The sequence below is a fragment of the Pectinophora gossypiella genome, chromosome Z (assembly GCF_024362695.1).
Source record: "Pectinophora gossypiella chromosome Z, ilPecGoss1.1, whole genome shotgun sequence".
NCBI classification, from domain to species: Eukaryota; Metazoa; Arthropoda; class Insecta; order Lepidoptera; family Gelechiidae; genus Pectinophora; species Pectinophora gossypiella.
In genome coordinates, this window is record NC_065433.1 from 11240721 (window position 1) to 11256948 (window position 16228).

The 16228-nt window shown below is 36.1% G+C and overlaps 1 protein-coding gene across 2 annotated transcripts in view; it reads right to left on the reverse strand.

The window, feature by feature from the left end:
* The window catches only part of LOC126379808 (glutamine synthetase 2 cytoplasmic), a 21602-nt gene extending 7851 nt beyond the window's left edge, over nucleotides 1-13751 (reverse strand). Inside the window, exon 1 of one of the 2 annotated variants that reach the window (XM_050028720.1) lies at nucleotides 13600-13751. The gene's annotated coding sequence lies outside the window, so the exon portion shown is untranslated. The remainder of the gene's footprint in view (nucleotides 1-13599) is intronic. The other variant, XM_050028721.1, reaches the window with a different exon arrangement.
* Nucleotides 13752-16228: the final 2477 nt, after the last annotated feature.

Genomic DNA, 16228 nt, shown 5'->3' on the forward strand with positions numbered 1-16228 from the left:
CATTTCTTCTCTGCTCAATAGCTTCTACCTTGCGACCGCATACATATTGTAGGACATCATCCGATATATTTTTGAAACCTGAGTTTGATCCCAAAAATGTATCCTTAAGATCCTGTTTCAGAGTATGTTTGGTTCAAAGTTCCTTCATAGTATTGCCAAGCGTTTCTCGTTGCAATAACAAGCCGTGTAAAGTCGTCCCGAAACCGGTTTCCTGCTTTATCAAAAAATCAGCTGCGGCGTTTGACGAGTTAAACTTCTTTAAGCAAGGGTTAACTCAAAAGACGTGAAAGACGAATAACGTATCTGCTTTTATGCTAGTTCACCCAACCTCAAGCACTTGATTCCCTCAAGGATCTTGTTCCTTAGTCATGGAAGCCAAATCAAAATCTTCTACATCTTCTTCAGGTAATAGATCCGGAACTTTTCAGGTGAATGATTTCGTTGTATCCTCCTCAAGAAATCCTTCGTGCGAACGACATTCATCGTCTGAAGTATTATCGAGCATCTTTGAGTTGTTGGAAAGCATGTCCTTCATCTCACTAAAGTTCTGTTCTAATTTATCGACCCTGGACAATTTCCTTGACTTCGATGATGAGGACCGAACTGTAGATAGATCGTCTGTATCTTCACTATCTGCTAGCTCCTTTGACGCATCCTTACGGCTTAAAAGCAGTGGTTTTAATTCAGCGAGTGAAGCCACTATCAGCTCATTTAGAACAGCTGATCCTCTGATCCTTGAACTGATTTAAGGTGTGCCAATTATGAGACCTACACAAAAGGGTATTTTAATTTTCATATCCCGGTGGGTCTTCTCTAGGAGGGATGTACATTCTGAGCAATATGCTCTTGCAAGCTCGACTGTCGGGAGAGCGAATCTAATTGTGTTCAGAACAAGCGGGTCCAAGTTTGGGCCTAAGAGGTCTTGTCTCGTGTGAGGAATGACTTTCCACTGGAGCCATCCCTCCGGCAAATACGTTCTGGCCAACTGCTTTATTCGCTTTAAATTTTGATTGAATTATTACAAATAATGTTCTAATGTTTAATAATGTTCTCATAATAATAATAAACTAACCCTCTCCCTAACCTACTCCTTCGGAGTAACAGGCGTGATGCCATTTGTTATGTAAACATTATGTAATCTCAATTCGGTGCAAGTAATTCTCAATTCGGTGCCCCATTTTCTAGGGAATTGAGACCCATCGAATTGAGAAAATATCACATTTCATCAATTATCTAGTAAAGTTATCAATTAAATCAATTAATACAAAACATACAGTCAAATATCACCTAAATACTTAATTAATTTAGCACATATATTATTAAATAATTCATAAACAAAATTAATATCTTCCACCGATTTTAGAATTGACCCTACCCCAAAAAAAACCAACGATTTCGATCCTTCGAAAAACTCTCCTCTATGCAGCAGTCCGCCCATCCACACATCTCGGGCACTCGGGCGCACCTGGCTCTCCACGGGAACCGGGTAGTGGTGATAGTACTGCGCGTAGTTAGTGATGTAAGTTGACAAAACTTAATTTCACCGAATTGAGACACATGCTGGCTTCAAAATTAAAATATGTTATTGTACTAAAACTAAAAGGTTCACAATAAACACAATTACGTATTTAGCTTTATTAACTATCCCTTGTTCTGTGAACGTTGGAATTATGTTTTGGAAACTAGTAGTTTAGAAGTTATGAAGCAATAACGAGTCAATTCTGGAATGGCTTCACGTCATTTTAAGCCAAATTTTGCCCGTTTTCAAACTTCGGGATTTTTTTTTGACGCTTTTATAAAACTTTACGGTCTTCTAAATTACTCTCCACGAAGCCAAGAGTCCTATAAATACGTGAGTATTTTTTCCAAGTACGTAATTAGATGCTACAGGTACTTTTTTCACTGGAATCACTCAATCGGCTCTTCCCGTAGAAATGCCCATAATGTTCCTTATATTAATTAACACTGTCATGACTCTACCGCTCATTAGCTCCCTTTGTAGCAAACAATAACAGAGATAATGCGGCGATAGTGGCAGGTCAATAGGTTTTATTGGATTGTCTGGTCATGTGATGTCTTTGTCGAGTTTTACTTCTCCACATATAGATTCTCAGCCCTTTGCCTACGTCTGAAACCAGTAGACCCTTGACACAAAACGGCGGTAATTTCACGAAATCGATTGGCGCGTTGCCCAAACTAGTGACGACGGCGGCCGTCACCTCGAATGCTTTACTAGTCTATCAACTACGTATACATAGATATCTACACGCAACTCCACGATATGACGGTACATTACCAGTTATTTTCCATAATTCACCCGCGCATATGCCAAATTATTTTCATGATCACGTAAGAAAACCTAAGAAGACTGGAAATAAGACATATCGAAATCTAAACACATTAGGCATCTAATAATAATGTTTTAATACATAACGTTAACTTAATAGGTAAGTATCTTACCTATTAAAATAGCATTTGAGTAATATAATTATGATGCTGGATAATGAACGCTAACACAGTCGAATACAGGTCGAGTCATTCATTACAGTTACTTTTATTTGAACAATGCGGCATTATTTTTTCAGTAACGAGGATGGACGGTGGACACAAGAAACTGACCCTGTTCCGTAAAAAGCATACTAAATATACTAGTTGCTGAACTGGTTTGTAATTCCACTTGTGTAACTTGAACTTTAGATTACTTTATATGTCGGACAGAGGGCTATTTTCTGATGAAACGTTTGGAATTTGGAAACTTACAATTATTTCGCTTGTTGTACATTATAACTTCAAAACGGTGCTCAGTATCGTGTCAACGATCTTTTGTCGTCATCGTATGCGCATAACATTATATCATAATACACTATATGTTTATGTAGATATAGATACACAACACGTGTACTGAGGCCATTGATAGACATTATGAAGGTAGTTGAAAGTTGGTTGATGTAAAATATTTGGCTTTGGTTGTATACTATTTGGCAATTAGAAACGATCGTTGCTGCTAGAAACCTAAATATTTATTTTGAATAGGTAGATGTATATACTATATCCACATATAGGACGTAAGTATGTACTATGAGATGATAGGTATTAGACATAAGTAGGTAAGAATTTAAAGTTACTGCGTCCTAGTGCTAGATCGCGTTAACAAGCAAACGCCAGTCTGGCTACTCGCCATTTGAATCTAATAATTTACATAGCAACACTATAATACCATTCCATTTTTCCACATAGACCGGTACGCAAACCACTGCCATTATTATGAGACTTTAAAAATAGATTTTTTTCTATACGTGCATGTTACTGTAGCACGTGCAGTTGTAGGTAAATGCGGCCAAACACGCTAAATATAAATGCAAACAATAAAAACGCGTGTATCATATTAACATTAACTTAATGCAAAGCTGTGTTACCGGTTAACACCGGCCGCGGCGTCCGCGCAACTTACTGACAACATGCTAATGAAACACGTTGCTACGCTGCTACCCACAAATATCTTGTCACAAGATATTTTTCGTAATAGGTAATCAAATTTTGTTTTTACCTCCAGCCTATGAGTGAACATTGAACTAGTTTATTAGTTAAAGTTTATAAAACAGAGTTATTGACTTTTGTCGGTGTTGTTTACCGCGTATCCCTGATATCGCAGGTCAATAGGCCTATATTTATGTAGGTTAACGGCTAAAGCACAATTACCGCGATACTTTTCTTTTCATTAATGAATAATGCGACGATAATGTGGCTAGCTGACCATCGGTGTTTTCTTGTAATGGAGGACATATTACGAGCAATAATGGAACAATAGGACGCCGCCATGTGACGTTCGAATGATTAGCTAGTAGCATTCGTTACCAGAATGGTTATTGCATTACCCACATTTATCTAACTACTTCAATTTCCAGGCTACGTCCCCCAAAAAAATATAGATGGCACTGTACAGAGTTCCCTTCGTTTAACCTACTAATTTCATGAATAAAAGACATAATAATATGCATGTTTTATCTCTGTTTTTGGGTATGATCCTTATTATTGCACCCAAGCACAACACATCTTCCACCCATTATTATTCTGATCATAATAAAGAGAAACAATAGAAAAAGAGTAGCAACAGCAACATAAGTCTATATATATACCATATCTGGTCCAAATATTTTTATTTTATTTTATTTTATATCAAGCAACTATTATTTTTATATTATGTCTCTGTCATTTTGCTATATTTTTGAATAATTATATTATACCCGAGCAATGAGAAAATAGGTAATTATCGCTTTAAATCTGTACAACGCCATCTATATATTGTTTTTGAGGAATGTAGCCTGGATAGTTCCTCATTAAAGGCGTATACAAACATTGCGAGGCGAATAGTACGCACATTCCTATAACACCAAGCATGACGTGCGGCGTACGGTGTGCCGGGCTCATGCCTTGCAATGTAAGTCTGCTATAATTGAAGTAGTTACCAGTTAGATAAACATGGATAATTTACATTGTTAATGACAATAGCGTAGGTGTAAGTACTTCGAATACTAATTGATATATAGGTAACTAAAATATTTTTTACACGTACAAACGTAACGATAGATTGATTATACACGTCACCGACATAGCTTCAAGGTTACAATACAACAATCTATGAATTATTTACCAATGTTATTTTAATACGTATGTAAAATACATCAAGATCGCAGTTATATTGTGAAAAAAGAACAATAATAAATATTGACTTAAGTGTGTACCTATTTTATTTTTAATTTTGTGACCGAGTTACTCGTGTTAGTATACTTACAATATTATATAAATGTGTTAATTGTCCGATAAGACCCATATCCGGGAGTTTACTGAACGGGGTGACTTTAAATCGCGGCAAAATAATAATCATAACGTTATTGTGTCGAATGTTTCTTTAGTTAGATACCTATATGAGTATGTGCTACTTATCTGTTGGTACGCGGAATTTTTGGGAGCCAACGAACTAACTGTGCAGTTTATTTTGGTCACAAGCACAAACGCCTTTGTGTTTTGATGGTCAAGATCGTGGTATGCAGTTTGCATCGTCATTCGGCAACTCCCTTCGCTCTTTGTAATACTTGATTACGTACCTATATAATTCGTTCTTTCGCCACCTTTGTCTCATTTGCTCATTATTTTGAATTTTCTAAAGATTGATTTTATTATTTCGAAGTGATCTGACTGTTGGAGTTCTTTCGATCGTTCACAGTCTAAATAATTATGTATTACCCGTATATTAGGGTGGTCCTTATTTGTTCAGAAAAATATTTTTTTTGAAATGTCGTTGGGGCACCCTCGCAAAGTGATATATAGGCTTAGAAAGAAACACGACATTTTTTTTAGAATTTTTTTTTTATTTTTAGGGGTTGCGACAGGACTTTGAAAATGAAAAAAAAAATTTTTTTTGAAATTAACACACATTCATTTTAAAAATTAAAAAAATACTTAACTACGAACTAGGATTACTTAACTATTAACTACTAACTAGGACAGGATTAGCAGAACGTAGTGGGTAGCTCACTGGGACGGGCTAACCTATAAAATGCTACTTAGGTTCTATGACGATCTTGTGACGTAGCGAGTAGGCGCCGCTACTTCAAAAGCGCACCCCTGATGCCGGGCAGCAGCGGTATCAGTACTGGTTGGAGGCCGAGGAAATGGATTCTGGTAGGGCTCTAGCTAGAACATCACGAATTGAGAAATTGGTCGGTGTACTGCGGAACGGAAGGCGATTGGGGCAACCACCGTTCTACACGCCCTATCTATGGAGTAATGATGGCGATAACTCCACCGGGACAAGAGCGCAGCTCTTAAATAAAGAGAGAGAGACTAACTAGGGTTGATTTTTTACGATCGGATATTTTTTCTAAATTATTTGACAATCAAAAGAAGATAGTTACTGCTTTTGTTGCTCATTAATGGTAATCAACTTATTAAATGCTTCCATTAAAGCAAGACCACGTTCTGCAATATCATTGACTAACCTCATTGACCGCACTATGTCTCTTCCAACTTTGTACTCTTCATCAAAAAGCCAGTTAGCAACTCCTTTTTCTAAAAAATGGATGATATTCCGAGTATCTTACAGAAACGAAGTGAATTACTAGACACAGTCTTCGATATTTTTTCTTACAATATCTATGGCATCCAGACTTATTCGTTTCGGAGAGAAGTGAGAACTTCGTTATTTAACGCTTGAACCATTTTTTGTTTGGTATCTGTGGTAATTTCATCATCAAAAATGCTAATCATATGAGCTCCTCTGATAAGTACCACAAATGGCCCATTATTTTTTTAAATGAAACTTTGGCTAGTGCAGGATTTATATTCTCGAACATAATAAGGTCTTTTAATAGCTGCAAGTCATTTTTGGGCGCTGACGAAGCAATAGAAGCTTGATACTAGATTTAACATAAATCATTACTGAAAATATGCAGATATATTTAATTCCTTTTTCTTCTATTTGGTAATTTTGAATTGGTGCGTAAATAAAAATATTTTTAAGCAATAAATTGCTTTTGCCATCCAACGAGCCCTATGCAGTCCTGCTGGCATTCTAAACAATGCATAGTTTCGTCTGTCAGGTTCAGGTACTCCTCCTAGGTAAATAATAGTGAGGTTGAGAAGCTCTTTAATAATCATCTCGAGGTTGATATTGGCTAAGTTGTTTTTGGGAAAACAAATGTCATGGAATGGGGATCAGATGTTAATGTTTTGTAGTTGGTTTGGTCGATTTTGCTCCAGTAGTTTTTAAATCGTTTGAAAATTGAAATATCAGGCCCACTTGAAGGACCTAGTGCTTCTCTCACACGGAACGGAACTAACTTGAGCGATTTGCGTGGCGTGCCTATGAGCATGTGAGGCACGAGGGGGGCGAGGAAGGTCAAATTAAGAACACGACAGCTTATTAACGTGTCATATACATAAATAAAACTCATATTCTGTTATAAATTCATTCATGATTTTTTTCTTAAACATTAGTCTGATTTAGTAATTTTTACAATTTTAAAATGTCGGTCGCGACCCCTAAATATTATTTAAAAAATCAAATATAATTACTGTGTTCATATTTAATCATAGAGAACATAATTAGAGGGTGCCCCATTAATATATTTTACTTTGAAAAATAAGGACCACCCTACCGTATATTTTATGTGTTCGAATCTCATGCACATTCAAGAATGAAGTTAAGAGTCGTGACCAGTAGTGATGCAAGATACCTAATTAAAAAAATGATGTGTGTAGTCTAGTTAGCAGCTGAGAAACTTGATAAGGGTATCTTGTGCGTACGCACGTTATATCGCACGAGGTCAACAAAAATACGTCATCCACTAGCAATCTGGTACATACCTACTCATATTACACAATCCACTTGCACTAATCAAATACTTATGTTTAAAAAAACATTCCACACTATTCCATAGAAAGCAACTTGCAAGCACAGTTGGTGTTGGAGTCTAATACGGTCAAGGTTACTACTAACCGATTGCTCATATATATCCTTACTTCCATCCACCATTTCTGGGTAGGTTACTTTTAAAACTTTCTCGGGATGATAGCTAATGCATTTTATGCTGGTTTTTATTTATCCTCAGGCCAGCAAACATTTTCATAAATATTTTTTACACTTTAAACGTTTATAGTGACAAAATTGTACAAGCATGGGTCGTCTTAGATACACATACAACACTATACACACTTTAATTATTTTATTGATTGCGTTTCGTTAATTGGATCGGATATAAGTACTTGCACTCGGACATTTATAGTCAAACGTTATTAGCAAGTATCGTAGGTTAAATCCGGTTAGTTATGCACGTGCCCTGCCTGGGCGTTCCCTCGCACTGCCTTGTCCGTGTGTTGCTTCCAGCCATGATTGGCCAATGATTGCCAATGATTGGCAGCGAACAGACCTGGCGAGCGGTTGCCTTCTTCAGAGAAGTAAGCGGCGACCAGGAAGGGGCGCCAAGCGCGTATGCAATTGCGTTCCCGTGTCTCCGTTTATAACTTTACATTAACTTTTTACTCCCTATCATCACTGTGGGCTAATCACAATCTGTTTAAGTGGAAAAAATTGGTAAGTACATTAACTTGTCACTCCTACTATCTGAATACTTTCGATATTAAATACACGAGGTTTCATCAGAAAACATTGGCTAGGTAATTTTGCTACGCATGCGTATTCATTAGACATTTACGGTAAGTACCTAATTTTAAAATAAAGTAATCTTTATTAGCAATAGTTATCATATCAAACAACGCCTTTATCTGCTTATTATTAGAAATATAGAGTAAATAGGTCAACATGATTAACCGTTAAGAATGAATATGTGAGGAGCGACTCAATTATTGTCCGAATTAGATAAACAAGTCATGTAGGACCTACCTACTTGCCAACATACTTAAAGTAAAGATTGTTGTTTTCCTTATTGTGTAAAGAGATTCAGAAAGTGAAATATTGGAATACTTACTCATTTACTAAATTGTTGGCACCTACTTACACTAATTGGTTTGCGAAAATCGATGTTCCAATCGCTATCAGGTACCTCTAACGATTACAGTTTAACAAAAACGTATAAACGTGGTCGGCGCTAGAATTCAAAGTTAAAACGCGTTGTAAACACAAGATTTGGTTTATTACAGTAGGTACCTAGTGGATAGCGGCTGTTTGGAGCCGGACGTATTTCTGAACAGCTGTGTGTAACAGTGTGTGTACACACTGATAACCGCTGTTATCAACGTAACGTTCTAACCTTCTGTACACATTGTTTTGTCGGAAAGAACATAAGTAATTACTTAAGTACTAAGAATTACATGCAATTATTGCATTCGTCTTCGCGGACCACGATAACATTTTATGTGAAAACTAACTCATACACCTACGTACATATTATAGAATTTAACGGCTCTTCGTAATTTTCCATAATATACGAATGGTGCATAATCAAATTAGTCATGAAATTTAATAGGAGGTACCTACCTACTTTATTGTTGCGAACGATGCATAGGAAAATTTCCTTTGGCAACTTCCCTTAAAATGATTCGCGGAAAATTCCGGTATCGGGAATTCGGGAGATAAGCGGTCAAACATCCCACGAGAACGTGTTAGACGTGTTAGTGTCAAGCATTTTTAGAATGCATATATAAATAGATCAAAACATTGATTGAGAAAGTGCCTGCACGCATGCGGCGCGTGCGCGGTGCGGCGCGCGGGTACTCCGCCGCCGTCCCCGACCGGGAGGTGAACTGACTCATATGTTTATATTTGAATTTATTCTTACTCGGGCGCGTAAAGCTATTGACCTCGAAGCAGCTGTTGCTGTAGGTGACTCGGTTTAATTCTAATCAAAAATCAAAAGTCAGCTTCCACAGAGAGATAGCTTCCCGCGACACACGTGTTACGTTCACCATCAGCAATAACCAGAAACCCAATGAACAAAGAAAAAATATTTTTGTAATTTTATAACTAAAACGATACGCACTAGACCTATTTACTATGTATTTTGTAGGTAGATACCTACTTTCTATGCGGTTACGTTCAGTTTGTTCATGTTTCTTTTGCGAAATAATGGATAGGTAGGTACTTACTTGCATATATAATGGTTTTAACACCACTCGTTAGTGTTATTATGTCTGTCGGAATACCTGACGTTATTGGGATTATTTCTATCTTTCAATAAGATCCACAAATATCTTAACGTACTTACTACGTGACACGTTACTGGTTTTCCTTGTGTCGACGTAGAAAATAACGATGCGTGTCCACGGCCGGACTAAATATACGTACCTATATCATACGGGATACGCGAGGTAAACGCAAAAGAAAAACTAATCACGGAAACTAATTCAATAAGAATCATTGTCATTATTAAGGAACGAAAGTTCGATTTGTTTATGTCTCGACCGCCGGCGTACTACCTAATTACATTGCTTTATTTCCTAATTAAAGTCTCGTCAAGGCCTGCACTGTGTATTAAATGTGCTGCAGGAAAAGCAAAATTAATTATAAGAAGTAACGTTCACTTATCGTTGCATCAGACACGGACCGTTAATATTCTAAACTTCCAATTTATAAAGAAAACAATTGATGGCTGTCACAGGGAAAAGTTGACTGAAAAATACGTGGGTACCTACTTACTAATATATTTTTGTAAAACAGCATGACCGTATATGCATTGCGCAGGGAGGTAAATAACGAGGTAACTTACCTAGGGTAAGTACAGATTGTTTTTCTGTAAACTCATTACCTATCTAGGAACTTGTCTCCCGAGTTAGTTTTCGGTTAGTAGTCTTAGGCTAACCGCTGAGTTCGGTTAGTTACAGGTGGTCGGTTTAAGGAATAAATTAAGTAAGTACGTGATAACTTGTAGCTTTGCCCATGTTTTATGTACCTATGTGGGTAGGTATATATTTATCTAATAATTAAATAAGCAGAACAATACCGACTTAATGTGCCACGGCCACGGTACTTGGTCTGGATGATTACTTCATTTTGCTGAAATTCACAATTAAAACGCAATTCCACTGATATCACAAACAACAACACAAAGTAGAAACTAGTTATACCTTTTAATAGTACGTAACTTAATATGTAGAATAGGTATATGAATTCATCTTAATAGTAGTAAAAAAGTAATAACAAATAGGTCATCTAGCGAAATAGGGTATGAAAAGTATCTATTCTAACCGGCGAGCGAAAAGTACGTATCACATCACTTGAAATTGCAGTAACCACGATCAGCTGGCTAAAATGGGCTCCAGTTATTGCGTAACACTAGCTGAATGAAAATACTTAATATAATTCGACCGTCTTCGTGGTTATTTACGGAAGTGGACGCGTGGCGGGTTCAGATCAAGCAATATTCCTTGAATTCGAAGAAATAATAATGGTGACATCAAAAAACTAACCAATATAATTATGCTATTTTGCTACCTACAGTCGAAGGTGAGTTAATTAAAAAGCTATTCAAAATGATAATTAGTAAATTGTTTTAATATAATCTATGCTATGTTATGGATTTTGTACCAAATGAAAAAATATTTGCCACTCATACCTAAATGAGTGTTTCCACGTGAGTGAAGAAGTGTGGACGTTTCAACTCCACAGGGATATGGGAATAAAACCTGGTTATTTCTCCCATCAGGTGTCGAAGAGTGTTCTTAAATTTTGATAGTTCCTTATACTATTTGAGTAAAAAAACATATTGTTTTGGTTATATTTTTCCACCCCTTTGCGCAGCGTTTAACTGCAAAATTATAGTGAAAATCATTTATTCCCTGAAGATCGGAAAGATGAAAATTTAGGAAAACATAATTTCAATCAAAACTCCAACTGATGGCTTTTCTTTTTCGTAACTCATCTTTCAGACGGGATATACTCCACTTTGCTCCGCATTTTAAACCACTTTTTATCATGAATTTTAGTTGGACAGTATGGAGAACTGACAAAATTTAGGAACATTCAACTGTGTTACCGCCTATATAACTATCTTCAAAATCCACCTTTAGCCAAAACTCTTTCCCAACATAATAACAAATAGTATGAGCGAGACCTTTTTTACATAAAGTCTGTTACAGTACACTTACTACAAACTGGAATCGGGTTCATTATTATATACAAGTACCTACCATAATCTAAACTATCACGTTTTGATATAGCCTGGATAAGTTAGATAGTTTGGATCGTTTATCTTTGTAGTGTGAACAGCAGTAAAAGCTTTGTTTTAAAAGCTTTGTTGTGTAATTTACTGGACCATGATAAGCAGGAATAAACACAGGTTAGTCACGTACCTACTCCTCTATTAAGTTCCATAAACAATTGAAAATAACTATGTCGAGTAATTGTTACCGGTTCATACTACGCGTAGTTCTTTGTTTATTTACATATATGTATTTACGTTCGTTCTGACAAAACGTGTGTGCGTGGATTGTGACTAATTTCTATATTTTATTATGTGTTATGCTGGCAACAATAAAAATAACCGATAGAAAACGGCCGGTTGTACCTACGCAGAATTTTATATCGGATAGGAAATATTTTATAAAACTGGCAATTAAAAAGAATGATTTATTTTATTTACGCACTACAGAAGTCGATGTGCGTTGTTGCGATATTATGCATGTGAGTGACCTAGAATAATAAACCGGGTGTGAGACAAAGAGATAACCGAGTTTACTTAATGTTTTGAATGAGCACCGTAGAGCAATGCTCTCTATCAAATTTCTACTTTATAACAATGACTCTTACTAACTACTGGTTCTTTAAATTCTACAGTTTAATAACAGTACTTTACCGTGTAAGTACACGGGACTATTATACTCCAGTTACATACATAACATAAAAAAACTTAATCAGCCTACATACGTCCCACTGCTGGGCACATGCCTCCCTTCAATGAACGGAGGGGTATGGAACTATGGTCACTGATGCATGATATTATGTTATTGGGTATGGAGCATACTCTACCAAGCTGCTCCGCAATGGATTGGTGGGAACAATGAATATTATAAGTTTAAAAACAAACACTAAAATGCATACAAGTAATGTGTCAGTCTAATATTAGTTGCAGGTTCAAAAAAGGGAGTGTAATAAGTATCATAATTTTTATACAAATAAAAAAAACAGAAATGAAGAAACTATATAAAAATCCGAAATACTAGGTACTTTATGGATCTACTACCTTTTATTTTATTATGACTCGTGAAGCAAAGTTCAAAGATTAGTAAGTACTCTCGAAGTAAATAATAAAACAAACAACATTTTACTAAAGTTCGGTTTTTCTTTTCGAAAAGGGCATGAGGTATGGGATGTTGACTTAATGTGGTAGTAAGTATGTGAGTTATGTCACTCGGTTTTTGGAAAGCATGAACTGACTGTAATCGCCTGATTACCTACCTAACTGTAGATTGAAAGACCCTGTCTTCCGGTTTTCTTGGTTGTTCCTTCTTCCCTGTTTCTTTTTAACATTTTTTTGTTAGGTAGGTAGATACTACTTTATTTACTTACAGAATGTTTTTGTTTGTTAGGAATACGGATATTAAGTATCTTAGGTAGTTTTTTAATCTGAAGTATTGCCGGGTAGGTACTTATTTACCAAAGGTAAGTATCTACCTACTTGTAACTATTTGACATTACGAACTGCAAATTGAAGGCACCAACTGAATTGTTTTATGGTGGCAAATATGTAGTTGCAAGACTCTGGTTGCAGAAGAATTTAAGTGGGTTACGGGCGAAAACAATGCTATGTGAGTATGTGACAATTCAGTTTAAAACTTCGCTTAGCACGGTATGTTTTGAGTTACAAACAGCAATTTCGGATAAGAGTTGGAACGCAAGCTGTGTGAGCCATCGAACTAGCTTATAATTTTGCCGAAGCTGATGCAATTCGCGTTGCAACGAGATGACTGGTGGCGAGAGGCGTGCACCCGGCCTGCACGTGCTAAGGTCGCCGGGGAGTTTCCACACCCGCTGGTGCGCACGCTGACCCACCCGATATAAACACGGCTTGTATCCACGAAAATACTCTCAAAATATTTTGTTGCCCACGAAAACCCTAAAATTAAAAAATATTTCAGTTACAATACCTTTTGTAAATCCCTCGAAGATCGCGCAGTGGAGCACGCGAACTATCGTGCGTGTTGTGAATGTACTATCACGTTTTCGATTCGATCGCTACGCTAAACGCTCTAGAGATTGACTGGTGGTCGGGCGAAGCGTCGGAGAATTTATGCGCGCGCATCTCCCCGCGCGTGCGCCGTGGTGGGAGCACCTCGTTACCACGTTACGTAGCAACTTTGTTGGTACCTACTCCGCACTTGTCAAGCCGACAGACAACATTACTCTATTCGCAGGACACTTACTGCTTCAATGGTGCGTCCCCACCACCGGTGTTGCTTTTGAAGAGCAACATCTCCAAATATTACTTTTAGTGAGCAAAATCGTAAACAGATAATAGAAAGCTGTTCATTGTTTTGTCATTATTATTATTGTTATATTCATTATTATTATTAAAATTCACCAAACAAGAACATCTACTCGCAAAAAGTTATAAAAAGTTTTGAATTTTAGGTAGGTATACCTACCTACCTTTTCATGCAACGTAAAGTTGGTCAATAAGGCATACTCCGGTGTGGATGCACCTTTGTTTTAAGAGGATGAATCTCCCCCACCGGCTTGTCCGACCCATCCAGGTCCCCGTGTGTCAATTACGTACATTCAGCTAAATTGCAGTGGAGGGTACCGACCGGGACTCCTCTTCCACCAACAAGGGTTGGCTCATTTCGTATTCATTATCGTATTTTATTTATTTTTAAATCTCGCTTTTTTAAAGTTACTTACTCATTACTGAATACAATGGTACACTTACTTACCTATATCACTCTCATGTCTGTTTTGTCGAAAACTATATAGGTAGGTACTTAAAAGTAGGAATTTTAAAGTTATAAATAGGTAGGTAAGGTACCTAATGTTGATGACGCGCATTTATCACCAGTTCACGATTATAAAAAAATCATAAGATTTTAAAAAAATGTGTTGTTTAAGGTCAGGTGTACTCAATATTGATATTTATCCGGATATTATTACAAATTATCAAAAAAAAAAAATATTCTCTTTTAGATAAGTTTGTGTGATTGGATAAGATACATTTCAACAAAAGTAAATCATAGCAAGAAGCGACTGTAAAGTTTCTTGAATCTTGATAATAGTATGATTAGGCAATTAATTTTAATTAAGTAGTTTTTTAATCCCCTTTGTTTCATAATTAGGTAAATACAGTTGATATCAGATAACTTCTGGAACTAGCCGGTAATAAAAGTCTCGTGCCTGATAATGTTTTATTAGATATTATTACATAATATATCGAACTAGGTACTTAATAGCGCTGTCATGCTATGAATAATATCGTATCTGCTAACTGCTTCGTCCTACAGCGACTATATCTACCAAAATTGTTTCTTTAGAAAAGATTCCGCCCTCTTATCAGAAGGTTTAAAAAATATAATCAAGATGCAACACTTTTGTTTATTTCCATAAGCTAATTACTCCCAACCTCATATAAATACGTAAAGTACAGACTGAAAATAAAAAGAAGCATGTCGTTCAGATTTATGCATTTATAATTTAGTTTCCAATTTATTAATTGTCTCTTCTCATTCTTGAGTTACAAATATTATCAAGACGTTTTGTACAAGGAGAATAAGCTTCATAATAATTATTTTCCTATAAAATATTTTTCCAATAAATAACATCCTAATGTATTTGTTACGTTACTACGACAATGTTAAGTAGTTGTGGTAAATGTCCTCCAAGTCACATGCTTATGTATTGCTGAAGCTACCTTGAAGGTGACAAAGTATGAAAATATAGGTAAGTACATCAACATAATCTTCATAAAGATTACTCTTTAGTTCTTGTGTAAAGCCGTCTGGAAAGCAGCATGAATGTAATGATTTAGTGAACACAAGTTAATTGTTTATGGTCACGATTTCCAATGTCACTCTAACTGGATACTAAAAAGATATGGAAAAATATAAGACGTGACTGTAACTAGTTCCGATAACTGAATAAGACTACTTACTTTAAATAAGTAATACTGAAATTGAAAATTACATTAGCATAGTGTGAATTCGACCATCTGCACGCGAGCTCAACGTGTCTCATCCCAACACTTTGATCGATACAGGTAGATACTTTCTACACTGATAAGGATAAGAACACAACACGAAAATAGCGCATGATTAAAAATAGAGTAATGAAATATGTAATATTAATAACTATAGTTGATAAATGGTTTGTTGTGTCTGGATACCTTTGGCCAAGATGAAATGGTACCTACCTAAAATCCTATCTTCTTTAGATAGGTAGGTATGGGCGGTGTAGACCGTTTTATCGTTCTTCTATTAAACTTCTAATCAATTCTTCAAAGTAGGTAAGTAGTTGGTTGGTTGGTAGATAAGTACATGTTACTGTCCAATGTTATTGGTTTAATCTAAAATTCTTAATAAGTAATACTTACTGGCCATTTCAAATCAAAAAATTTTTATTTGACAAAGAAGTCTAATTTCAAATTAATTTTATTTAAAAAACGTGGAATTCTTTTTTCGAAAGAAGACGTCATTTTGTTTATTGATTAGTGTTACATTTTTATCGCATTTCAATCTTTTTCGTCATCATGGATATGTTAAAAGTTCCGGTAAATAATTATGGAATATG